At 43.2% G+C, this 26,839-nt stretch overlaps 2 non-coding genes and 2 pseudogenes across 2 annotated transcripts; all 4 read right to left on the reverse strand.

Annotated features, from left to right (window-relative positions):
- Positions 1-2,278: 2,278 nt before the first annotated feature.
- LOC142654082 (U2 spliceosomal RNA) lies at positions 2,279-2,449 on the reverse strand (annotated as a pseudogene).
- A 6,627-nt stretch (positions 2,450-9,076) lies between these two features.
- LOC142654000 (U2 spliceosomal RNA) lies at positions 9,077-9,255 on the reverse strand (annotated as a pseudogene).
- Positions 9,256-15,495: 6,240 nt separating this feature from the next.
- On the reverse strand, positions 15,496-15,689 carry LOC142654081 (U2 spliceosomal RNA). The gene has a single exon (XR_012848863.1). It is a non-coding gene; the product is annotated as a U2 spliceosomal RNA (small nuclear RNA).
- A 6,312-nt stretch (positions 15,690-22,001) lies between these two features.
- Positions 22,002-22,196, reverse strand: LOC142654184 (U2 spliceosomal RNA). The gene has a single exon (XR_012848915.1). It is a non-coding gene; the product is annotated as a U2 spliceosomal RNA (small nuclear RNA).
- Positions 22,197-26,839: the final 4,643 nt, after the last annotated feature.

Here is a 26,839-nt window from a genome sequence, read left to right on the forward strand (position 1 = left end):
CTGGGCAGGCACTGACTCCTCAGTTCCCGGGGCAGCTGGGCCCTGAATCACATTAGACCTCATACTGCCAGGTTCACCTGCAACTACTTCCGCCAGAGTCCTAACCCTTCTGTTTTTAGCACGCTCTGGACAGTCTTTAAAGGCATGACCCACAATGCTGCACATGTTACACACAATTGGGTTTTTGCAATCCTTGGCCAGGTGACCGTCCTGATTACATTTGTTACATGTAACACCTTCTTGCGTACAATCTTCATGAACATGGCCATATCTTTTACATTTCCTGCAAAACACAGGAGGCTGGGGAAAAAATAAGTAGCCTTTGTCCCGGCCGATGGCAAAATTCCTAGGAGGGTATTTCACACCCAGAGGCCCTGAAGGATCCTCCTCAAATCTCACAAAGAATTTATGCTTCCCTGTCCAGAGGGATTCAGCATTTAACACCTGGTGAGAATAGCTGACGTAAGAGCAGTACTTCTTTAAGAAGGAAGTAATATCATCCACCATCACATAAGGATTGTACATCAAAACAACCAGTGGAACATCGTTGTTATATAAAACGGTGAAGATAAGTCCATCCAACCCAGGGTTTTGCAAGTTAGCATTAATTGCGGCATACAAGTTGTAACAAGCATTCAAACTTTTAAGAACCAAAGTGAAGCGATTACCTCTGGGATCTTGAAGACAAAGGATGTCGTTCCTACTCACGTTGAGGGTCTTGAAAATGACTTCATTCACCAGGTGTTTCAATGAAAAAAGGTCCTTCTTGTTCAAGGGTACGTCAATGCCAAATCCATTCTTGATCCGGGTTTCCCCGATCCCAGCGTATCGAAGCCTAGCTCCCATGATCGCTCGACAGTTGATCACCCAGCCTACCCCCTTATAGCAGCAGTTGGCTTAAGCCACCGAAGTGGCGATGCCAAAAGGCCAAGGGCATGACATGCTGACCTCCTCTTGACACGGGATCGTGCCAAAAGGCCGAGAAGCGATAACCCGAATGGGCCGGGCGTTGACCGAGCCTGCCTAATACTGCTGTTCACCCCTTGCAGCGATTGATTCAGCCTACTCCTAGGCAATTCCATGGGGCCCTGCAGGCTCACACACATTTACAGCTACTAAGCGGGAGGTGAATAAAGGCCGGAGAGGAAGCTACACAGGATTTGCTTCTTTTGCTTGCACCACAATGCAGTGCTGAAAGAGGAGGAATCTACATAAAAACGCCTTCCTGGCAACGCCCAAATGCCCTCCTGCCATGCAGATAAACACTGGCAGCGGCAGCAAGTGCATGCCCACAGCCACCCCTTGTTCCTTCACACCTTGTATCAGCTTTAATCCAGTCCAGTCCGGTGCTGCCTGCTGAGCAGCACTGACCAACACTGCCTGGGCCCAGGCTTTTATCTCTGAGGCCCCATTATGATGTCAGAAAGCTGGCTCTGGAATCCTGAGGGCTCCACTATGACACGTGCAAAGTTCCGTCTGAACTTTATATAAGACGGTGAGGCTCAGTCAGTCACTCAGTGTTGCCTGAGAGGGCAACACTGCAACAGCCGGCCGCCAGGCTGTCTTTTTTTTGCACATTTATTTGCCTCCAGGAGGCCACAAGAGGGAGACAAGGGACTGCAAAATGGAAAATAGGCATCCACCAACTTTACAGACAACTTGTTCTCCTTGCTCCTACAACCTCCATCCTTGCACAGTTTGTTATTCTTCTAGGTAACATAGTAACAAATCCAAATTGCTGCTCTCTTTGTAGGCAAGCAAGGGTTTGTTGCAACTGCAATTCTTACTTCTTCTTGAAATGTAGGGACGACAGTACATTCCATCACATCCATCTAGTGTACACAGGTAGGTCCATTGTGGCGGGCAGGCGAGCGGGCGGGCTGCTTTATTGGCTGTTTGCTGTTCCCCTACTCCACTCCACTATTTGACTGTTGTGCTGCATCAATCAATCAATCAATCAATCAATCAATCAATCAATCAGTGGCTGGCTCAGGTGCAGCTCTTTAACTTACCTAAAAGGGAGGGCGGAGAGAAGACAAGGAAGGTGAATGAGCTGTTCCAATGTGAAATGCCGGAAACACAGACACACAGACGACACAAAACAAGAGGTGGCAATCTATTCATTAATTGCATTTAATCAATGAGCTCATTATCACTCATGCATTGTCCAACAGGTGTTGAAATAATGGGATTAAAAGGGGAGATCCCTTCAGAAAGACAGAAACAATGGCAAAGAGAAAAAACACTTTTGGAATCTGATTTTAGTCAACACATAAGGAAAGGGTGCACCGGTCCTGGAAATACTGCAATACCAGGTCAATGCGTGGAGTGGACAGAGCAAGCTCTATTTCCATCTCCCTGTTCTAAAAATCCATTTAATATATGGTCCCCAGATAGGGGACGTATCAGATATTAAACTGATAAGAACAGATTTTTTTTTTTAAGTTGACTACCCCAACTTTGGGGGTAACCGTTTATTTAAAATTTTTCAGATTTTACAATAAATCAACATTTTTCAACATTTTTACAGAGATTTCAGATTTTACAACAATGGTTAAAAAATAAATACAAATTGTCAGATTAAAATCATACAATTTTTAAAAGGGCACTTGGTGGCATCATATTATAGAATTCCATTCGCTAAAAAACCATTTTCTACTTAAAACAGGAGAGAATTTTTTGTCTAAAAGATAATACTTGTGCATTTCATAAAAACAAATTCCTAAAATATCATTCACAGATAAAATTTCATGTTTGAATAAAAGAATATTCCTGGCCGCCCACAGAGCTGCTTTAACGCAGTTAGTAATCTTCCATGCCATAATTTTTTGAGTCCTTGTTGGGCACTCCAGACATCCGTAAAAAACGCCTTCACTTGTAATTCTCTTTATTCCGGTTATCTTCTTCATCAAGGGGAGGATTTTTGTCCATATCAGTTGTGAGAAATAGCATTGCCAAAAAAGATGTAAGACTGTCTCGTCATCGCGGCATCCTCCCCTTGGACACGCAGCCGAGTTGGTCAGTCCCCTTCGATGCTGGAATGCCCGGCATGGAAGACACTCGTGAGCGCAGCTCCAGGCCAGATCCTTCTGTGAATTAAAAATGAATTTAGCATTAACCATGCTCCAGATGAATTTGCACTTGTTTTCATTAAAATTGCTAATGGGGGCTATTAAAACATTTTCTTTTATTTCCTTTAAAACATATTTACTATTTTTTACATCTTCTATTCTTTTGTCTTTTAAGTTAAAAAGGTTCACTATTTTTTCTAAAATCTTATACTGGTCTGGCAGGTTAAAAGCATATGGCGAGCTTAAAACAGTAGAGAACCATCCGTACCTCCTCATAAAATAGCCAGTGTTAAAACGGATAAAATAAGACCAGTAGTGTTCCTTAAAAACAGTATTAAGACACAGTGTAAAAAAATGGATTAAAAGAAATGCTTTTATATTTGGAAAATCTTTACCACCCATTAGCTTTGGCAACATCACTTTTTCTCTCCTGAGCTTCTCCATCCTAGAATTCCATAAAAATGTAAAACATGCCTTGGTAATCTTTTTTAATAAAATATCAGGGGGAGGGAAAACCATACTTAGATATAATAAAATTGGTAAAATCACCATTTTTGTGATTAAAATTTTTCCCTCCATTGTCAGTTTTCTAAGATTCCATAAACAAATTTTCTTATTAACTTTTTGTGCCACCAAGTCCCAACTGATAAAACCATTGTTTGACTCATTGAAGGAGACCCCTAAAATCTGTACAGACTCCGACACAGGGACTGGAATGTCCTGTAAAATCATATTGCCAATATTTAAAATATTACTTTTATTAAAATTGACTTTAAAACCGGAGGAGCAGCAAAATTGGTATATCTGTTGTAATGCTTTTTGCAGTGACGGGGCGTCCCTGCACAGGACCGCGACATCATCCATGTACCCCACTACTTTTGCCTCTAGTCCCCCCCCCGCCCGGCAGGGGGACTCCACATATCTGCTTGTCATTCCTCAATCTGCAGAGTAGAGGCTCGATCGCACATATAAAAAGTAGTGGGGACAAGGGACACCCCTGCTTCACTCCGGAGTTTAAAAGGACATCCTGTGTCTTAAAACCCTTTACTAAAATCTTGCTCGTACAATTTTCATAAAAGGCCTTCAGAGACTGTAAAAAGCCTTCTGGTATACCCATCTTTTCTAAAACCTTAAAAAGATAAAAATGTGATACTCTATCAAAGGCTTTCTCGAAATCTATGGATAAAACCGCCAATCTGCCTTTTCTCTCCTTCGTATCACCAATAGCATCTTTTAAAAGGTTTAAATTGTCCCATATGCTCCTCCCAGGTATCCCACAGACTTGGTTGGAGTGGACGATTTTCTCTATAACAGCCTTTAGCCTATTCGCGCAAATCTTGGCCATTATTTTGTAGTCTGTGTTTAGTAAGGTGATAGGCCTCCAGTTTTTAATATCTGTTTTGTCCCCCTTTTTATAAAGCAGGGACACCTCACCTTTCTTCCAGGACCCCGGGAGGGCTTTTGTTCTAAAAACTTGAGTAAAAAGGGAATAGAGATCCTCTTTTAAAACTCCATAAAATGTGACATAAAACTCTATGGGTATACCATCAGGGCCAGGGACTTTACCTGTTTTAAAACTCTTGATGGTATCTAAAATCTCCTGTTCCGTAATATCCTGTAATAAAAAATCTTTGGAGACAGGATTTAAAACAGCGTCAACCTCCTTCAATGAGTCGTTCATCAAATCAACATTAACAAGCTTTATATTAAAAAGATCCGCATAAAATCTGTGTACCTTTTTTAAAATATTGTCAGTGTTTGTATCTCCATCAACATTGTCTAACAGGGTATGCTTATCGTTAATTTTCTTAAAAAAGTACCTGGAGCAGGTCTCATTTTCCTCGAGGTGTTTCATTTTTGAACGAAAGACAATTTCCTTACCTCTCTGCTCCAGGCACTGGGAGATCTCCTTCCTAATCTCCATAATCTCCTCCTCCACCTGCATACCCTGTTCTCTGAACTTGTATTGGGTCTGCAGACGGGTATTCAAATTAGCAAAAAAATCCTGTTTTTCTTTTGCTTTTCTCCTTCCGATTTTTATGAAAAAGTCTCTTATTTTTATTTTTATTTTCTCCCACCATGAGACTATGGACATATTTGGATGTCTTACCCGTCTGCAGCCCTTATAAAAGGTAATAAAATCAGATAAAATTTGCGGATCATCTAAAAGGGAAACGTTCATTTTCCAGGCTTTTTTGACAGTATTTTTCCCAATATCATTTTTAACTTTAAAATACAATAATTTATGATCAGATAAAACATTGGGATTAAGATCACATTTAAAAGGCAGTACTTGATAAGAGCAGAATATAAAATCGATCCTGGAGCTACAGTTCACATTGCTCCAGGTGACGCCGGCCTCTGCAGATAAATTGCTGTTACATTTCTTAAAAACATCAGTAAGTTTAAAATCAGTAACTATATCTTTTAATAATGAGGAGGTTTTGTCATAATTCCTGCTTACTGAGTTAGAGAACCGGCGTTCCCCCTTTAAAATACAATTAAAATCACCCGCTAAAACAAGTGGCTCTGAATCGTTTAAAAAAAGGGGTAAAATCTCTAGCATTCTAGCTCTTTCATTCTTGTCCGAGGACCCATAAAAATTTAAAAACTGCCATCTAATACCGTCTATAAAAGCTTTGACCAATAAAATTCTACCTGGTAAAATTTCATTAAAACTGTCAATTAAAACGTTCCCTTTAAATAAAATGGCGACACCTGCGGCTCTGGAATCGTTAGACCCGGACCACACTGAAGGTCCGAGTCTCCAGTCTTCCTTATATTTGTTGTAGTTCGTGCGATGTGGGATACAGCATTCCTGTAGGAAAAAAACGGTGGCGGAAAAAATAGAAAGATAGTCAAACAGGGCAGCTCTTCTCGTCTTAGAATGCACGCTCCTAACATTTAAGGAAATGCCACCTAACTCTGCCATGAGGAAAAGGGAAAAGAGACAGTCTTATGTAATCTTACCCGAGGTGGCCTCAGCAGTCCTCGGCGTTACCAGAGACCTCACTCGAACTCTCATCGCCCTCCGACTTCAAACCGACTGTATAACTTGAGGAGATTGGAGAGGAACTCATGTCAGACAGCTGACCCCCCGCCATACCTGAGGCACTTATCGAAAATGGGTCCCAGATGGACTCCACGGGCAAGGTTTCTGGAGCATTTTGTATGGCAGCCTCCTCCCCTACGATAGGGGCAGGAAACGCACTCGCGGCCGTTTCAGGGACTTCTGTCACCTCAGAGGCAGCTATGCTTGTCTCCCCCAACTGGCGAGAAGGGGGGAGACCTTCAGCTGGTGCTTCCGGGGGCGCGTCAACTGGTTTCCCTGCTTTCGCTCTAGCAGGTACTCCCATCGGCACCCCCGCTGCCACCTCTGAGTACGCCCTACGCCTCTTAGACCTAGCTGCCGCTCCACCCGGGTCCTCTGCCTCAGGTACAGGCTGACCCAGCATCTCCTGCGGCCCAGGCGGATCAGCTTCATCCGAACTACCCATCTCCTCCGTTTCCTGAGGGGGCTTTTTCGTCCGCTGATCACTGGCTCTTCTCTTAAACCGCCTTTGCTCCTTTGGGTCACCTGTTTGGGGGGGTCTGCTGGAGGTGTCCATGTCATCTGCCTCTTCACCTCTTGGTTCCTCTCCTTGTGCGGGGGCGATCTGGCCTGCTGGCTGCTCTGGACGCCTCGGCCGGACCTCGGGTTGTTCCGATCTGTGGGGACAAGTAGCATATAGATGACCAACTCGGCTGCAAAAACGACACCTTTTCCCCAGAGGGCAAGTTTTGGCCTCGTGCTCAGAGCTGCCACAGTTCCTACAGGTGCTTTCGCAGAACTCTTTGGTGTGACCGTACTTTTGACATTTTCTACAGAATGGAGGCATTCCTGTATAAAAAAGATCTCCTGCCATATCACCTAATTTAAAGCGTGCTGGCGGCAACATTATCCCCCCTGCTGTATTGGCATCTCTATAACAAGTTACTAAAAATCTCCACTTTGACGTCCAAACTCCAACTTCGTTCATTATTTTGCCAATACATTTTACACTTTTGAAATAGGGGGATAAAAAGGACATCACATCTTTTAAATCAGCAAACGGGCAGTACATTTTTATAACAATCATCTTAGTGATGTCCAACACATGTTCGTAAAATTCAATACCGTCCAGTCTCGGATCGTTTTTTACCATGTATGCCGCCAGCAGATCTTGGAACACTCCATTCTGTACAAAAGTTATGTCGTATGTTCTTCTCCTAGGATAGTCTTGTACCGCCAATATCTCCCGCTTCTGAATGTTGAAAATGCCAACAAGCACGGTCTCCACCAAGAACTTCAGGCCGCAGGTCGTCGCCTTCTCTTCTGATACAATTACACGGATTGTATTCTTTATCCGGGCATACGCCGGTATCTCACCAGGACTTTCGTCCATGGTGAGGGGTTTTCAAGGAAAGTTACGCCACCCGTTGGTGACGTAACGTCTACGCAGCTTTTCCCCTTTTCGGCCGAAGCCTACACGGGGGATATGTGGATCGCAACTCGTTGCTCAGGACTAAGCCTCTCTCCCAAATAGCAGCACGGGGGTGAAGTCCAGGCGAACCTGGACGATCCCCCGAGGCCGAGAGAGAGGGTACCTGAGCACCTCCTAACCAAGACCAGGCAGCACTGACTACAAGTAATCAGAACTACACTTGATCTCAGCCAGAAGGCCGAGAAGCGATAACCCGAATGGGCCGGGCGTTGACCGAGCCTGCCTAATACTGCTGTTCACCCCTTGCAGCGATTGATTCAGCCTACTCCTAGGCAATTCCATGGGGCCCTGCAGGCTCACACACATTTACAGCTACTAAGCGGGAGGTGAATAAAGGCCGGAGAGGAAGCTACACAGGATTTGCTTCTTTTGCTTGCACCACAATGCAGTGCTGAAAGAGGAGGAATCTACATAAAAACGCCTTCCTGGCAACGCCCAAATGCCCTCCTGCCATGCAGATAAACACTGGCAGCGGCAGCAAGTGCATGCCCACAGCCACCCCTTGTTCCTTCACACCTTGTATCAGCTTTAATCCAGTCCAGTCCGGTGCTGCCTGCTGAGCAGCACTGACCAACACTGCCTGGGCCCAGGCTTTTATCTCTGAGGCCCCATTATGATGTCAGAAAGCTGGCTCTGGAATCCTGAGGGCTCCACTATGACACGTGCAAAGTTCCGTCTGAACTTTATATAAGACGGTGAGGCTCAGTCAGTCACTCAGTGTTGCCTGAGAGGGCAACACTGCAACAGCCGGCCGCCAGGCTGTCTTTTTTTTGCACATTTATTTGCCTCCAGGAGGCCACAAGAGGGAGACAAGGGACTGCAAAATGGAAAATAGGCATCCACCAACTTTACAGACAACTTGTTCTCCTTGCTCCTACAACCTCCATCCTTGCACAGTTTGTTATTCTTCTAGGTAACATAGTAACAAATCCAAATTGCTGCTCTCTTTGTAGGCAAGCAAGGCTTTGTTGCAACTGCAATTCTTACTTCTTCTTGAAATGTAGGGACGACAGTACATTCCATCACATCCATCTAGTGTACACAGGTAGGTCCATTGTGGCGGGCAGGCGAGCGGGCGGGCTGCTTTATTGGCTGTTTGCTGTTCCCCTACTCCACTCCACTATTTGACTGTTGTGCTGCATCAATCAATCAATCAATCAATCAATCAATCAATCAATCAATCAGTGGCTGGCTCAGGTGCAGCTCTTTAACTTACCTAAAAGGGAGGGCGGAGAGAAGACAAGGAAGGTGAATGAGCTGTTCCAATGTGAAATGCCGGAAACACAGACACACAGACGACACAAAACAAGAGGTGGCAATCTATTCATTAATTGCATTTAATCAATGAGCTCATTATCACTCATGCATTGTCCAACAGGTGTTGAAATAATGGGATTAAAAGGGGAGATCCCTTCAGAAAGACAGAAACAATGGCAAAGAGAAAAAACACTTTTGGAATCTGATTTTAGTCAACACATAAGGAAAGGGTGCACCGGTCCTGGAAATACTGCAATACCAGGTCAATGCGTGGAGTGGACAGAGCAAGCTCTATTTCCATCTCCCTGTTCTAAAAATCCATTTAATATATGGTCCCCAGATAGGGGACGTATCAGATATTAAACTGATAAGAACAGATTTTTTTTTTTTTTTTTTAAAACCATTTCAGTTAGTTATAAGCAACTTATAATGTTTCTCAAAACTTGAAAATCAAATCCACGTTGCTTCAAACTTATCATCATTCTGGTTTGTTCTTTATTTTTTCTTCAATTTACATAAACAATCACAAAAAAAAACAGAACAATATTACCTACATCGTATCAGGAATTTCCATTTTTTGAACTTCCATATCCCCTCTGAATCTAGGCCACCACCACGCTGTCTATCCCACAAATACATGACGTATAGTCTAGACAAAATCATCCTAATACACTCATTTACAGGCACTAATTTCCTTTTAAACACTAACAAGTTTCTCACATCCCACAAACTTTCCATCACACATGCCATAATTAACCACATAATTCTATCTTTCATACGACTACTTGCACCCATTCCAAACATTGCTACTTTCCAATTAACAAATTTTACCCCCGCTAGTTCTTTACACAAACCACCCACCCCTTTCCATACTTCATACGAATAGTCACAATCCCACAACATATGTCTCACACTCTCACTTGCTCCACATCCATCCCTCGGGCAAACCTCAGACCTAATAAGATCCCTTCTTTTCTGCACTTGCCTAACAGGTAGGATATTATGCAGCGACATCCACACAATATCACGCTGTCTGTTTGACAGACCACTCACCTTCAATTTACTCCATACACTCTGCACTTCGTTTAACCTCAAACCTGCAATTTCACATGGAATTTCATTCGCACGTATTCTCTTCATCACCGCATTCTTATTTTTAAACTCACTCATTGGCACAGCAAGCAAGTCATTTTTCCTCACAAAAACCTCAATCCTCATATACCACACTGGACACTTGAAAGCCACAGGCACACTTGCATCTCTCTTTACCCAATTCAGACCATACAACATCCAACCAGCCAAGTATCTAATCATGAAACCAGTCTTGTTATTCCTCTGCACTAACACAGACACCACTTTGATATAATTCAAACCCAAAAATAACTCAACATTTGGAAAATCCAAACCACCATTCACACACATCTTATACACATACTCTCTCTTCAATTTTTCCATTCTACTCCCCCAAAAAAATGTAAAAATCATCTTTTCCATCTTCTTAATTTTGTGAGTAGCAAAAGGGAAAACAACTGCACAAAAAAGTAAAATTGGTAACACAACAGATTTAACTATCAAAATTTTTCCCGTCAGTGTCAAACTTCTCAGGCTCCAAAAGTTCAGCTTTCGTTCTATTCTCATACCACATTCATCCCAACTTTCATTCCCTCTCAAATCCTCATTAAATTGCACACCCAATATTTTAATAGCACCCATCTCACAATTAACCCCATCCATTCTCACACTCCTATCACCAAAGCACTTAAAGCTACATTTACCCCAATTCACTTTAAACGCAGACGCACTACAAAACAACCTCAACAACAATCTCGCTCTATTTATCTCCGCCTCTCTCTCACTAACAATTACCACATCGTCCATATAACCCAATACTTTCAGGAACTTACCATTACTCCCAGGAATTAATAACCCCCTCATAAATTTTTCCCTTCTAACCATACACAACAATACTTCAATCACACTAATGAACAGGACAGGGGACATAGGACAACCCTGCCTGACACCTGACCTTATCCCCACTTTTCCACTCAGAAACCCATTTACGAGAAACTCACTTGTTACGTTCCCATACAAACCTTTCACTGCATACACAAACTTTCTCGGAAAACCCATTTTACACAGCACCCTAAACATAAACTCATGCGACACCCTATCAAATGCCTTTTCAAAATCCACAGATAGGACCATACATTTCTGCTTTCTATCCATACAGTCCCCAATCATATCCCTTAGTAACAACAAATTATCAGTCATACTTCTACCAGGCACTGCACACACTTGATCTTCATTCACCACTTCACCAACAACCTCACGCATCCTATTGGCCAATACTTTACTAAAACACTTATAGTCAGAATCCAACAAAGTAATTGGCCTCCAATTTGCCAAATTTTTCTTCTCACCTTTTTTATATATCAGCACAACCACACCTTCTTTCATAGATTTGCTCAACACACCATGCTTCCACATATACTGACATACCTCAAGCAAATCCCCACCCATTATATCCCACATCCTCACATATAATTCAATTGGGATCCCATCCTTCCCAGGTGTTTTATTTTTACTTGCACTCATCACCACATTTCTCACTTCATCCATGGTAATATCACCACACAGAGACTCACGATCTTCCTCTCCAAGTTTATTTTCCAACCCATTCAAAACCTCATTCATCAAATCCTTATCATACCACTTCTCTCCATACAACTGGGTATAAAAACCTTCAACTTCACTCATCACATCCTTTCCAGAAACACACTCACCCCTATCATTCAATAATTCATCCATATCATCCTTTTTACCACATATTTTTTTGAAAAAAAATCTTGTACATTTTTCATCTTTGTCTAAGTTCTCAACTTTTGATCTATATATAATTTTTTTCCCTTTTTCCTCTAATAAAAGCCTACTTTCATTCCTTGCGTCCCTCATCAAATCACTCACATCCACACCAAGCTCGCCAAGTTTTCTCAACCATTCTATTCGAACATTCAACTCATTATATTGGTTTCTTAGCATAGCTGCTTTTTTATAGCCCCATTTTTTAAAGAATTTTTTACATTCATTCTTCATCCAATCCCACCACTCCAACACATTCCCAAAAAATTCCTGCCGCAATTTCCATCCTTTATAAGCATATATATAAGCCTTCACAATTCTTTCATCCTCTAATAAACTTACATTTAACTTCCATACCCCTGCACCACGCACTAAACGAGCATCCCCTTCAAAGGTTGCACACATACACACATGGTCAGAAAAGGTCACATCGCGCTGCCGCAAACTCATACACCCCACATTTTTTGAGAAAAGCACCCGATCTATCCTTGATGTTACCCCTCCTCTATCAGACCTATAAGTGTCGGGTGGTGGCTTTCCCAAATGAACCTCAGCAGCATCTATAAAAGAAAAATCTTTGATTAATTGGTACAACTTTTTACCAGACACATCCATTTTTTCCCCTTCCGTCACACAGTTAAAGTCCCCAACCCAAATCGTAGGAATTCTCCCTGGCAAAAAAAAGGACAACTTCTCTAGGAGCTCTAACCTCTCTTCTTTTTTTGTTGCTCCATATATATTAATTACCCTTACCCTCCACCCTCTGATATTTATCTCTGCCAAAATACACCTCCCCACTTCCACCACAATATAACTTTCTAATTTTAAATTCCTATTCCCTAGCAATATTCCTACCCCATCATTTTTATTTATAGAAGAACCAGACCATATACATTGGCCATATGGCCATTCCTGTTCTGGCACAGGTTCCCTAATACCGCATTCTTGCAAACAATATATATCAGCTCCTAAATTTTTTAAAAAATCCAGAACTGCAGCCCTCCTGGGCTTAGATTGAATCAGTCGTACATTTAAGGATACGACATCAAATGTAGGTTTGGATGCCATATTTTAATTTTCATAGCCAGATAACCGCAGGTTGTCCATTTGCACTTCAGCCTTTGCCTTCTGGAGGCTGGCAACCTAATGTGAAGAAACTGGTCCCTTGATCTTCTAGAAAAGGCTCATCAAACGAAATCACTGATGAGGGGTATTCCTCCTCCCTTCCAGGGGTTACAGGGGGTGACGCGGCCAGCCTGGCTCTCTTAGCCCCCATATCCAGAATTTCATCTGCAGGTCGGGTGCCTACAGTGGTAAAATCCCCTTGACCTCCAACTCCTTCCAGGAACACTTCATCCAGACTCCAAGAAACAGGAGGAGTCACGGGGACGTCGCCCTCAATTTCTCCCTCACCCTGTAGCCCAGTCTGGGCATCGGATGGGTGAGGAAGATCCTCCTCGACCGGGGCTACCTCCATGCCTGCCCCTTCCTCCACACGTACTTCTACTGGAGATGTGCTTAAAGAAGCCAGATAGTCAGCGGGTACCTCCTCGCCCAACCGTCCAGTTCTCGCTATCATCTCAGCCACTTGGCTCCTGGCTGCCTCTGCATATGACTTCTTCCGCAGAGGGCAGTCTTTGAATGTATGCCCTTCCACCTCGCAGAGATTACAAACAATGCGGTTGACACATTCTTTTGCTTTGTGACCCTCCTGGTTACATCTGGAACACTTCCCTGAATTTTGACATCCTTCCCTTGTGTGGCCAAAAACTTTACAATTCCTGCAGAAGGGAGGACACCTGGGAAAAAACAGATATCCCCTGTCTCTTCCAATGGAGAAGTTCGATGGAGGGAAATGGAAGCCTCCTGGTTCCTCAATATCTTGCCGAAACCGGACCCGAAATTTGTATTTCCCATTCCAGATCATTTCAGTGTTCAAGATTTTATTCTCAAACTTAACATATGCACAATGTCTAGACAGGAATGCCGTGATATCTTGCAAAGGTACATGTGCATTGTAGAGAAAAACAACCAGGAAGACTTCTCCTTCATCATACAGCAGGATAAAAGTAAGTCCTCCAAGCTCAGGATTGTTCACATTTTGCATCAAATTGTAATGGAAAGTATGGCAGGCAGGTAAATCCGTCAATATCAAGGTAAAATGACCAACCTTATGCTCCTGAAGACAAAGGATTTTCTTCCGCTCCACTTTCAAAATTCCAAACAAGATGTTGTTCACCAGGTGTCGTAGGTCCAGGGTCTTCTCTGATCCAGCATCAACTTCGATCCGAATGCCGTACTTGACCCGGGTTTCCCCGGCCTTAGCGTGACGTACAATAACGCCCATGTCGATCGCCTTCCTGCCACTGGCTGTCTCCCTATAGCAACAAGCAGCTTAAGCCCCAAAGGGCGATGCTGCAGGGCCGAGAGTTCAGCACTGGACGCCTCTGGTTAGCCACTTGAGCTTAGCCAAAAGGCCGAGAAGCGATAACCCGAATGGGCCGGGCGTTGACCGAGCCTGCCTAATACTGCTGTTCACCCCTTGCAGCGATTGATTCAGCCTACTCCTAGGCAATTCCATGGGGCCCTGCAGGCTCACACACATTTACAGCTACTAAGCGGGAGGTGAATAAAGGCCGGAGAGGAAGCTACACAGGATTTGCTTCTTTTGCTTGCACCACAATGCAGTGCTGAAAGAGGAGGAATCTACATAAAAACGCCTTCCTGGCAACGCCCAAATGCCCTCCTGCCATGCAGATAAACACTGGCAGCGGCAGCAAGTGCATGCCCACAGCCACCCCTTGTTCCTTCACACCTTGTATCAGCTTTAATCCAGTCCAGTCCGGTGCTGCCTGCTGAGCAGCACTGACCAACACTGCCTGGGCCCAGGCTTTTATCTCTGAGGCCCCATTATGATGTCAGAAAGCTGGCTCTGGAATCCTGAGGGCTCCACTATGACACGTGCAAAGTTCCGTCTGAACTTTATATAAGACGGTGAGGCTCAGTCAGTCACTCAGTGTTGCCTGAGAGGGCAACACTGCAACAGCCGGCCGCCAGGCTGTCTTTTTTTTGCACATTTATTTGCCTCCAGGAGGCCACAAGAGGGAGACAAGGGACTGCAAAATGGAAAATAGGCATCCACCAACTTTACAGACAACTTGTTCTCCTTGCTCCTACAACCTCCATCCTTGCACAGTTTGTTATTCTTCTAGGTAACATAGTAACAAATCCAAATTGCTGCTCTCTTTGTAGGCAAGCAAGGCTTTGTTGCAACTGCAATTCTTACTTCTTCTTGAAATGTAGGGACGACAGTACATTCCATCACATCCATCTAGTGTACACAGGTAGGTCCATTGTGGCGGGCAGGCGAGCGGGCGGGCTGCTTTATTGGCTGTTTGCTGTTCCCCTACTCCACTCCACTATTTGACTGTTGTGCTGCATCAATCAATCAATCAATCAATCAATCAATCAATCAATCAATCAATCAGTGGCTGGCTCAGGTGCAGCTCTTTAACTTACCTAAAAGGGAGGGCGGAGAGAAGACAAGGAAGGTGAATGAGCTGTTCCAATGTGAAATGCCGGAAACACAGACACACAGACGACACAAAACAAGAGGTGGCAATCTATTCATTAATTGCATTTAATCAATGAGCTCATTATCACTCATGCATTGTCCAACAGGTGTTGAAATAATGGGATTAAAAGGGGAGATCCCTTCAGAAAGACAGAAACAATGGCAAAGAGAAAAAACACTTTTGGAATCTGATTTTAGTCAACACATAAGGAAAGGGTGCACCGGTCCTGGAAATACTGCAATACCAGGTCAATGCGTGGAGTGGACAGAGCAAGCTCTATTTCCATCTCCCTGTTCTAAAAATCCATTTAATATATGGTCCCCAGATAGGGGACGTATCAGATATTAAACTGATAAGAACAGATTTTTTTTTTTTTTTTTTTTTTTTTTTTTTTTTAAAACCATTCAGTTTAACTTAAAGCAACAGTACACAAACCATTTTGCATTTTAAGGCATAAGTTGCCTTAGTCGTACATCATCATGGCTATTTTATTCCAAACAATAATAATCAAGACACAGAAAGGATTGTGAAGAACAAAAATAAAACAGGAATAAATCTTATCAATTAGCTATATTTCACCAACCTTCTCCACTTCTTAAATTTCCATATCCCCTCTGCGTCTATACCACCACCGCACTGACTATCCCAACGATAGACTACGTATAGTCTTGACAAAACCATCCTCACACACTCACCAATGGGTACCCACTTATGTTTGAAAACACCTAAATTACGTACATCCCATAAGCTTTCCATTATACACACCATAATCAACCATAAGATCCTATCACTTACTCTGTTACAAGCCCCTATAGCAAACATCGCAACCTTCCAATCCACAAACTTCACCCCAGCTAACTCCTTACAGACGCCACCCATCCTCCTCCATACCTCATACGAATAATTGCAGTCCCAAAAAAGATGCCTAACAGTCTCCCGTGAATTACACCCAACCCTTGGACACACCTCAAATCTAACTAGCATTCTCCTCCTCTGCACATCTCTAACAGGCAATATATCATGCAACGCCATCCACACTATGTCCTTTTGTCTATTGGACATACCTCTCACGCCTAACTTCTTCCAAGTATCCACAACATCCTCTCCTCGCAAACCCACAATGTTACACACAACCTCATTCACACACAATCTTTTTAGCACAGCCTTCTTATCCAGAAACCCACCCATAGGCACTGCAATCAAATCATATTTCCTAATGAACCTTTCAATCACAACATACCATACCGGACATACATAAGCAACAGGCACAGTAGCGTCTCTCTTAAACCAATTTAACCCATAAAGCATCCAACCGGCCATATACCTTACCATATACGCACTCTTATTTCCTTTCCCCAAGAGCCCCACCACTGTTTTAATATAATTTAACCCAAGAAAGACCTCCACATTCGGAAAATCCAAACCTCCATTCTCACAAGACTTATAAACATACTCACGCTTCAACTTTTCCATTTGACTTCCCCACAGAAAGGTAAACACCATTTTCTCTGACTTTTTGATTTTCCTACTAGCGGAGGGAAAAATACTAGCCACAAAAACCAAAATAGGCAAAATCACTGTCTTAATTATCAACACCTTCCCTGATAAAGTCAGGTCTCTAAGTCTCCAAAAATTCAATTTCTTCTCAATCCTCTTGCCACATTCATCCCAACTCTCATTCCCTCTCAAGTCCTCATTAAACTGTATCCCCAACACTTTTACTGCACCCACTTCATTCCTCACTCCCTCCATACTTACCCTCCTATCCCCAAAGCACTTAAAGACACACTTATCCCAATTCACCTTAAAAGCTGATGCCCCACAAAAAAAATCCAACCATAATTTTGCTCTATTCAACCCAGCCATACAATCACTCATAACCACAACATCATCCATATAACCCAGAATTTTAACGTATTTACCTCCACTCCCTGGGATCAAAAAACCTTTCACCACTTTATCTTTTCTTACCAAACACATCAAACTTTCGATCACACAAATAAACAAAACTGGGGACATAGGGCACCCCTGTCTTACCCCAGATCTCACACATACTTTTGAACTTAAATTACCATTCACCAACACTTCACTTGACACATCCCTATACAAACACTTCACACCTTCCAAAAACCTCACTGGGAAGCCCATCCTAACAAGTACAGCAAACATAAACACATGCGACACTCTATCAAACGCCTTTTCGAAATCTAACGCAAGCATCATACACTTCTGTTTCCTACTCATACAGTCCCCAATCAAATCTCTCAGCAAAACCAAATTATCAGACATACTCCTACCTGGCACAGCACAGACTTGGTCTTCACCCACAACCTTTCCTACCACCTCACGCATACGATTAGCCAAAATTTTACTAAAACATTTATAATCCACATTCAGCAGTGAAATCGGTCTCCAATTACCCAAACACTTCTTATCCCCTTTCTTATAAATCAAAACAATCACACCCTCTTTCATAGACTCACACAAAACCCCCTTATCCCATATAAACTTACATACTTCCACCAAATCCAACCCTATTATCTCCCAGGCCTTCACATAAAATTCCACAGGAATGCCATCTTTACCAGGTGTTTTATTTTTCCCCGCACTCATTATCACTTTCTTTACTTCTTCAGACGTTACATCCTCATTCAACCCCACACAATCCTCCTCTCTAAGAACATTTTCCAAACCATTCAAAACTTCATCCATCAACCCGATATCAATCCACTTTTTGCCATATAGTTCTGAATAAAACGATTCCACCACTTTTAACACATCCATACCCACTATACGCTCCCCCTTCGCATTAACAATTTCATCCATATCATCTTTCTTACCACACATTTTCTTGAAAAAAAACCTTGTGCATTTTTCATTTTTATCTAAGAACTCCACTTTAGACCTAAAAATAATCTCCTTTCCCTTTCTTTCCAAAACTTGCTTTAACTCGTTCCTTGCCTCCTCTAGCAAATCACTCAAATCAATTCCCTTCTCACCCATCTTCCGCAACCATTCTATCCTAATATTCAATTCCTTATACTGGTTACGTTTCCTAGCAGCCTGCTTGTATCCCCATCTCACAAAAAAATTTTTAATCTGCCCTTTCATCCAATCCCACCATTTAAGCACATCCACAAAACTATCTTTTTCTCCCTTCCACACATCATACTTTCGTTTGAACTCATCCATCACTTCAACATCCTCCAATAATCTAGTATTCAACTTCCACACCCCTTTCCCAAAACAAAGTTTACTACTTACCTCCACCCATACCCGTAAACATACATGGTCTGAAAAAGGTACCTCATTCTGAACCATCTTATTACACACTAAACCCTTAGATATGCAAATACGATCAATTCTTGACTCAATACCCCCTCTATCTGATTTATATGTTGGCGGTGGTGGTTTACCCAATGACAATTCGGCTGCATCTATAAAAGAAAAATCAGATATAAGTTGGTTAAGCTTTTTCCCAGTTACATCCAGACCATCCCCATCAAAAGAACAATTAAAGTCTCCCAAAAAAAAGGTAGGAATCCTTCCAGGTAAGAACAAACTTAGCTTTTCCAACAACGCCAGCCTTTTTGCTCTATCTATAGGACAATAAGTATTCACCACCCTAACCCTAACTCCCCTGCAACATACCACTGCAATTACACATCTACCTGTTTCCACCACTGTATAACTCTCCAGATCCATACCCATATTTCCTAATAGGATCCCCACCCCATCATTCTTATTGGAAGTAGATCCTGACCAGACATACTGCCCATATGGCCAATCCCCCTCCCCCAGTGACTCAGATATACCACACTCTTGCAGGCATATGATCTCTGCCCCAAGATTCCTAACATAGTCCAGCACAACAGCACGTCTAGGCTTTGATGTAATTTGCCTGACATTCAAGGATAAGACATTAAGTGTAATTTTGGGGTCCATATTTTGATCTTTTTCCGTAGATATCCACCAATACCCCACTGTTTAATCAGCCTACACCTCCTGGTGGCTGACAACCGGACACAAAGATAGCTTTGTCCACGTCTTCTCCTAAAAAAGGAAAGTCCTCAGGAAAGTGAGAAATGGGGTAGACTCCCCTATCCGGGCTCACTCCATCTTCACTCAGAGGAGACAACATGGTGCGAAGTCTCTTAGAAGATGAACCTCCTTCCTCCTCCTCAGAAGGCCTCACAAGTGCAGTTGAAAAGTCCCCTTGACCACCTTCACCTTGTTGTTCCACCAGAATTCCTTCCCAGGAAAAGACAGGCGATTTGGATATAGAACCATCCACTTCCCCATCACCTCTCAACCCAGCCAGGTCATCAGAGGGGTGAGGCAGGTCTTTCTCAACAGGTGCTACCTCCATTTCATCAGCCAGCGTATTTCCAGACCGATTTAACTCAAGGAGAGTCCCATCAGACACCAGGGCAGGCACCGACTCCTCAGTTCCCTGGGCAGCTGGGCCCTGAATCACATTAGACCTCATACTGCCAGGTTCACCTGCAACTACTTCCGCCAGAGTCCTAACCCTTCTGTTTTTAGCACGCTCTGGACAGTCTTTAAAGGCATGACCCACAATGCTGCACATGTTACACACAATTGGGTTTTTGCAATCCTTGGCCAGGTGACCGTCCTGATTACATTTGTTACAGGTAACACCTTCTTGCGTACAATCTTCGTGAACATGGCCATACCTTTTACATTTCCTGCAAAACACAGGAGGCTGGGGAAAAAATAAGTAGCCTTTGTCCCGGCCGATGGCAAAATTCCTAGGAGGGTATTTCACACCCAGAGGCCCTGAAGGATCCTCCTCAAATCTCACAAAAAATTTATGCTTCCCTGTCCAGAGGGACTCAGCATTTAACACCTGGTGAGAATAGCTGACGTAAGAGCAGTACTTCTTTAAGAAGGAAGTAATATCATCCACCATCACATAAGGATTGTACATCAAAACAACCAGTGGAACATCGTTGTTATATAAAACGGTGAAGATAAGTCCATCCAACCCAGGGTTTTGCAAGTTAGCATTAATCGCGGCATACAAGTTGTAACAAGCATTCAAACTTTTAAGAACCAAAGTGAAGCGATTACCTCTGGGATCTTGAAGACAAAGGATGTCGTTCCTACTCACGTTGAGGGTCTTGAAAATGACTTCATTCACCAGGTGTTTCAATGAAAAAAGGTCCTTCTTGTTCAAGGGTACGTCAATGCCAAATCCATTCTTGATCCGGGTTTCCCCGATCCCAGCGTATCGAAGCCTAGCTCCCATGATCGCTCGACAGTTGATCACCCAGCCTACCCCCTTATAGCAGCAGTTGGCTTAAGCCACCGAAGTGGCGATGCCAAAAGGCCAAGGGCATGACATGCTGACCTCCTCTTGACACGGGATCGTGCCAAAAGGCCGAGAAGCGATAACCCGAATGGGCCGGGCGTTGACCGAGCCTGCCTAATACTGCTGTTCACCCCTTGCAGCGATTGATTCAGCCTACTCCTAGGCAATTCCATGGGGCCCTGCAGGCTCACACACATTTACAGCTACTAAGCGGGAGGTGAATAAAGGCCGGAGAGGAAGCTACACAGGATTTGCTTCTTTTGCTTGCACCACAATGCAGTGCTGAAAGAGGAGGAATCTACATAAAAACGCCTTCCTGGCAACGCCCAAATGCCCTCCTGCCATGCAGATAAACACTGGCAGCGGCAGCAAGTGCATGCCCACAGCCACCCCTTGTTCCTTCACACCTTGTATCAGCTTTAATCCAGTCCAGTCCGGTGCGGCCTGCTGAGCAGCACTGACCAACACTGCCTGGGCCCAGGCTTTTATCTCTGAGGCCCCATTATGATGTCAGAAAGCTGGCTCTGGAATCCTGAGGGCTCCACTATGACACGTGCAAAGTTCCGTCTGAACTTTATATAAGACGGTGAGGCTCAGTCAGTCACTCAGTGTTGCCTGAGAGGGCAACACTGCAACAGCCGGCCGCCAGGCTGTCTTTTTTTTGCACATTTATTTGCCTCCAGGAGGCCACAAGAGGGAGACAAGGGACTGCAAAATGGAAAATAGGCATCCACCAACTTTACAGACAACTTGTTCTCCTTGCTCCTACAACCTCCATCCTTGCACAGTTTGTTATTCTTCTAGGTAACATAGTAACAAATCCAAATTGCTGCTCTCTTTGTAGGCAAGCAAGGCTTTGTTGCAACTGCAATTCTTACTTCTTCTTGAAATGTAGGGACGACAGTACATTCCATCACATCCATCTAGTGTACACAGGTAGGTCCATTGTGGCGGGCAGGCGAGCGGGCGGGCTGCTTTATTGGCTGTTTGCTGTTCCCCTACTCCACTCCACTATTTGACTGTTGTGCTGCATCAATCAATCAATCAATCAATCAATCAATCAATCAATCAATCAATCAATCAGTGGCTGGCTCAGGTGCAGCTCTTTAACTTACCTAAAAGGGAGGGCGGAGAGAAGACAAGGAAGGTGAATGAGCTGTTCCAATGTGAAATGCCGGAAACACAGACACACAGACGACACAAAACAAGAGGTGGCAATCTATTCATTAATTGCATTTAATCAATGAGCTCATTATCACTCATGCATTGTCCAACAGGTGTTGAAATAATGGGATTAAAAGGGGAGATCCCTTCAGAAAGACAGAAACAATGGCAAAGAGTAAAAACACTTTTGGAATCTGATTTTAGTCAACACATAAGGAAAGGGTGCACCGGTCCTGGAAATACTGCAATACCAGGTCAATGCGTGGAGTGGACAGAGCAAGCTCTATTTCCATCTCCCTGTTCTAAAAATCCATTTAATATATGGTCCCCAGATAGGGGACGTATCAGATATTAAACTGATAAGAACAGATTTTTTTTCAGTTGGCTACCCCCTCGCGGGGGTGTCAATGATTTATTAATAAAAATTCAATTTTACAATAGATAACACTACAATTACATCAAACATTTTCATATTGTTACAATAGTAAAAATCAAATTACATTAATATTTATAGGGGGACATGGTGGCAAATCTTTATTTATTGGAGTTCCAGTCAGTCACAAACCATTTATTTAGAAGGGTGGCATTTGCTTTCCTGTCAATTAAATAATATAAATACATCTCACTAAAACAAAGACCTAAAACATCATCCGTTGTCAAAACGTCGTGTTTAAAAAGAAGGATGTTCCTGGCCTTCCAAAGAGCTTCTTTAGCGCAATTCATCGTCTTCCATGCTATTGTCTTCTGATTCGCGGTCGGGCATCCAAATTGTCCATATAAAATATCATCGTAACATAAGTCCTTCAGGTCTGCCATCTTTTCCATAAGAGGGAATATCTTTTTCCAAAAATGTTGTGCAAAGTAACATGTCCAAAGTAAATGACGCACTGTCTCCTCAGCCTGGCAGCCTTCCCTCGGGCAGACGGCAGACCTCGCGAATCTTCTTCTGTATTGGAATGCCCGGCATGGAAGACATTGATGAATGCAGCTCCAGGCCAGGTCCTTCTGTGTGTTAAAGAGATAAAATATGTTAGACATTTTCCAGATAAAACCACTGCGTTTTTCGTTAAAATTGTCTATTCTGCTGACCGCATCCTCTCTTTTTAGGTCGATTAAAAGCTTCTTGCTATTTTTAAGATCATTAATACTCTTCCCTTTTAATTTAAATAAAGCAACTATTTTTTCTAAAATTACATATTGTGGGGGTAAATTAAAAGCATAAGGTGAGGTTAAAATAATCTGGAACCACCCACACCTTCGCATAAAAAACCCTGTATTATAACGTAAATAAAACGACCAATAGTGCTCTTTAAAAAGGGAATTAAAACAGAAGCTAAAAAATTTTAGTAAAAGAAACCTATTAAAATCTGGAAAGTCTTTGCCACCCTTTGGTTTGGACTTCATCACGATTCCTCTCTTTAATTTCTCCATTCTGGAACTCCAAAAGAAAGTAAAACAAGCTTTGGTTATTTTTCTCAGTAAAACCGTGGGAGGAGGGAAAACCATACTCAGATATAAAAGCAGGGGTAAAATGACCATTTTAATAATTAAAATTTTTCCCTCCATAGTAAGCTTCCTCATATTCCACATACATATCTTCTTGTTTACTTTCTGCGCCACCATGTCCCAACTGATAAAACCATTGTCGTACTCACTGAAGGAGACCCCTAAAATTTTAATATTATCCGACACAGGAACTGGTATGTCACTAAAAACCATGCTTCCTATGCTTAAAATACTACTCTTGCTAAAGTTTATCTTAAAACTGGAAGCACAGCAATAAAACTCTATCTGCTTGAGGGCTCTCTGAAGCGACCGGGTGTCCCTGCATAATACCGCTACATCATCCATGTACCCCACTGCTTTAGCCTCTATGCCGCCTCCCCCTGGTAGGGGGACTCCACGTATCAACTTGTCTCGGCGAATTGCGCATAATAGAGGCTCTAACGCACATATAAAAAGCAGTGGGGACAAGGGACACCCCTGCTTCACCCCAGAGTTTAAAAATACGTCCTGTGTCTTAAAACCATTTACTAAAATCTTACTTGTACAATTTTTATAAAAGGCTTTGATGGATAATAAAAATCCTTCAGGTATACCCATACGCTCTAAAACCTTAAACAAATAAAAGTGAGAGACACGGTCAAAAGCTTTTTCAAAGTCTATTGATAAAATTGCTAAATTATTCTTCTTAGACCTCGTGTCCTCAATCACATCTTTAATAAGGTTAAGATTGTCCCAGATGCTGCGGCCTGGCACCCCACATACTTGGTTGGAATGTATTATGTGGGGTATTATGGCTTTCATCCGGTTCGCACATAATTTAGCCATGATCTTGTAGTCGCTGTTTAGAAGGGTTATTGGTCTCCAGTTCTTTAAAACTGCGATGTCACCCGTCTTGTATAATAGGGAGACCTCACCCTTCTGCCAGGACTTAGGCAGCATCTTGGATTTAAAAACTTCTGCGTATAGTAAAAACAAATCTTCTTTTAAAAGATCATAAAATTTTACATAAAACTCACTGGGTATACCGTCCGGACCAGGAACTTTACCTGCTTTAAAACTTTTAACTGTTTCTAAAATCTCCTGCTCCGTCAGGTCCTGCAATAAAAAATTCTGGGAGACAGGGTCTAAAACAGTGGTAATCTCCTTCAGTGAGTCACGCATAAAATCACGATCCACAGTCTTAACATTAAAAAGGTCAGTATAAAACTCATGAACTTTACTTAAAAGACCCTGTACATCCGACACACCTTCAATATTTTTGATGACAGCCCTTTTATTGTTGATTTTTTTAAAAAAGTACCTGGAGCAGGTCTCGTTCTCCTCTATGTTTTGAATTTTTGAACGAAAAATTATTTCTTTACCTTTCTGCTCCAGGCACTGGGCTATCTCCTTTTTAAGGTCGGTGATGTCGGCTTCCACTTCTATTTCATTGTCTCGCATTTTGTACAGGGTCTGCAGACGGGTGTTTAGTGTATTAAAAACAGCATATTTTATTTTGGCTTTTACCACACTCTTTTTAATAAAAAAATCTTTTATTTTACTTTTCATCTTCTCCCACCATGCACTGATGGGAGCTCTGGTATCTCTCACCCGCCTGCTTTTCTTGTAAAATTCAATAAAATCGGTTAAAACCTGTGGATCATCTAAAAGGGAAACATTCATCTTCCAGGACTTCTTACAAATAAGATTATTAAGATCACGCTTCACATAAAAAGATAAAAGCCTATGATCTGAAAACACGTTGGTTAAAACTTCACATTTAAAAGGCAGTAAGTTCTCATTACAAAATATAAAATCTATCCTGGAGCTACAGGTGGCGTTGCTCCAGGTAACGCCGGCTTCCTCTGGACTGCTCCTGTTACATTCTTTGTAAACATCTTTTAAATTAAAATCGCTCACCATATTTTTGAGCAGTCCAGAGGTCTTATCGTAATTTCTGCTTGTAGCACTTGTAAGCCGGCGTTCCCCTCTCAGGATACAGTTAAAATCACCTGCGAGGATAAAAGGCTCAGTTGTGTTAATAAAAAGAGGTAAAACTTCTAGCATTTCTGCCCTCTCATTTTTATCAGGTGAGCCATAAAAATTTAAAAACTGCCATTTCACACCGTCAATAAAAGCCTTAACCAATAAAATACGTCCTGGTAAGATTTCTTGAATAAAATCAATTAAAACGTTTCCCTTAAATAGAATGGCGACCCCTGCTGATCTGGACTCGTTTGATCCAGACCAGACGGATGGACCATATTTCCAATCTTCTTTATATTTGGTGTACTTCATCGTATGGGGAATACCGCACTCCTGCAGGAAAAAAACAGAGGCTGCCAGGCAAGATAAAAAATTGAAGAGAGCAACCCTTCTTACTTTAGACTTGGCGCCCCTCACGTTGAGGGATATTCCCTTTAGTTCAGACATTGTGGAGTTTTGAATGCGTATTTGATTTTAAAATAATAAATAGTAGCGGTATTTTAAAATCACACATTTTCTCCACCAGCAATACCAAATATCTCACTTGGGCTCAGATACCCGCCCCCGTCCGAATCATTTGTCAGGAGGGAGAACGAAGGAGAGGAACTACCTTCGCTGAGGGTAACGCCAGCAACCAAACTTCTGCGTACGGGGAGCCCAAACTCATTCGGATCTCCCTGGGTCTCAAACGGTTGACCGTCTAGGTCGGGTGGGTCCCCTAGGGGGCTCGCACCTCCCCCCTGGGACCGTGCAGGCCCTTCTGGAGGGGGAGGTTGCGCACAAGGTGGGGTGTCAGTTTCCACGGGGGGAACAGTGCCCGCCCTCCTCACCAGTCGCGGCGAGGAGGGGGTTCTAGGAGGAGCCGCATCGTTTTTCACCGTTGTGTCCATCTGCTCCTCCCCTGTCTCCCCCCTACTGACTCTGGCTTGCCTCCCTTTTTTACGGGGACCCACCGGCACCTCGTCCTCTTCCTCCGACGAGGATGCCAGAGACCCAGGGCTTGGAGCAGGCCCGGCACCCCCTGAGCAACCAGCCTTCTGGGATGCCTCAGTTTTTCCGGCCTGCTCCTTTTCCGCCTTCCGCTTAGTCTGCCGCTTTTCCTTCGCACTGGGCTCCCCTTTATCCTCCAAGGTTGCTGGCTGCGAGGTACCTGTTTTGGCTCCAGTCCCTCGCACCTTTGAAGCCCAGGTACCTCTCTCCTCTTTCGTGTGGCTGGTCTGTTCCTCTCCCTGGGGACGGGTTTGGTCCGCTGGTGGAGCACGTGGGGGCGCTCCGGGTTGCTCATCTTCTTCGCCTCGGTACCTATAGGGGCAAGAAAAATACAGATGACCAGTTTTCTGACAAAAGTTACATTTTTTTTCTCCTGTGCATTCTCTAATTGTGTGCTCTTTGCTTCCGCAGTTCCTGCAGGTGACATCGCAGTTGTAACTGGTATGCCCATAGGTACCGCAGGCCCTGCAGAAGTTTGGCATCCCCGAGAAGTAGAGGTCGCCATTCACTGTTCCAATTTTAAAACGAGCCGGTGGGAGTCTCGTATTTTGGGTGGAGGGGTCCTTGATCAAAGTCACTAAGTACTTCCACTTG

Source organism: Rhinoderma darwinii, chromosome 5 (assembly GCF_050947455.1).
Source record: "Rhinoderma darwinii isolate aRhiDar2 chromosome 5, aRhiDar2.hap1, whole genome shotgun sequence".
Classification (NCBI taxonomy): Eukaryota; Metazoa; Chordata; class Amphibia; order Anura; family Rhinodermatidae; genus Rhinoderma; species Rhinoderma darwinii.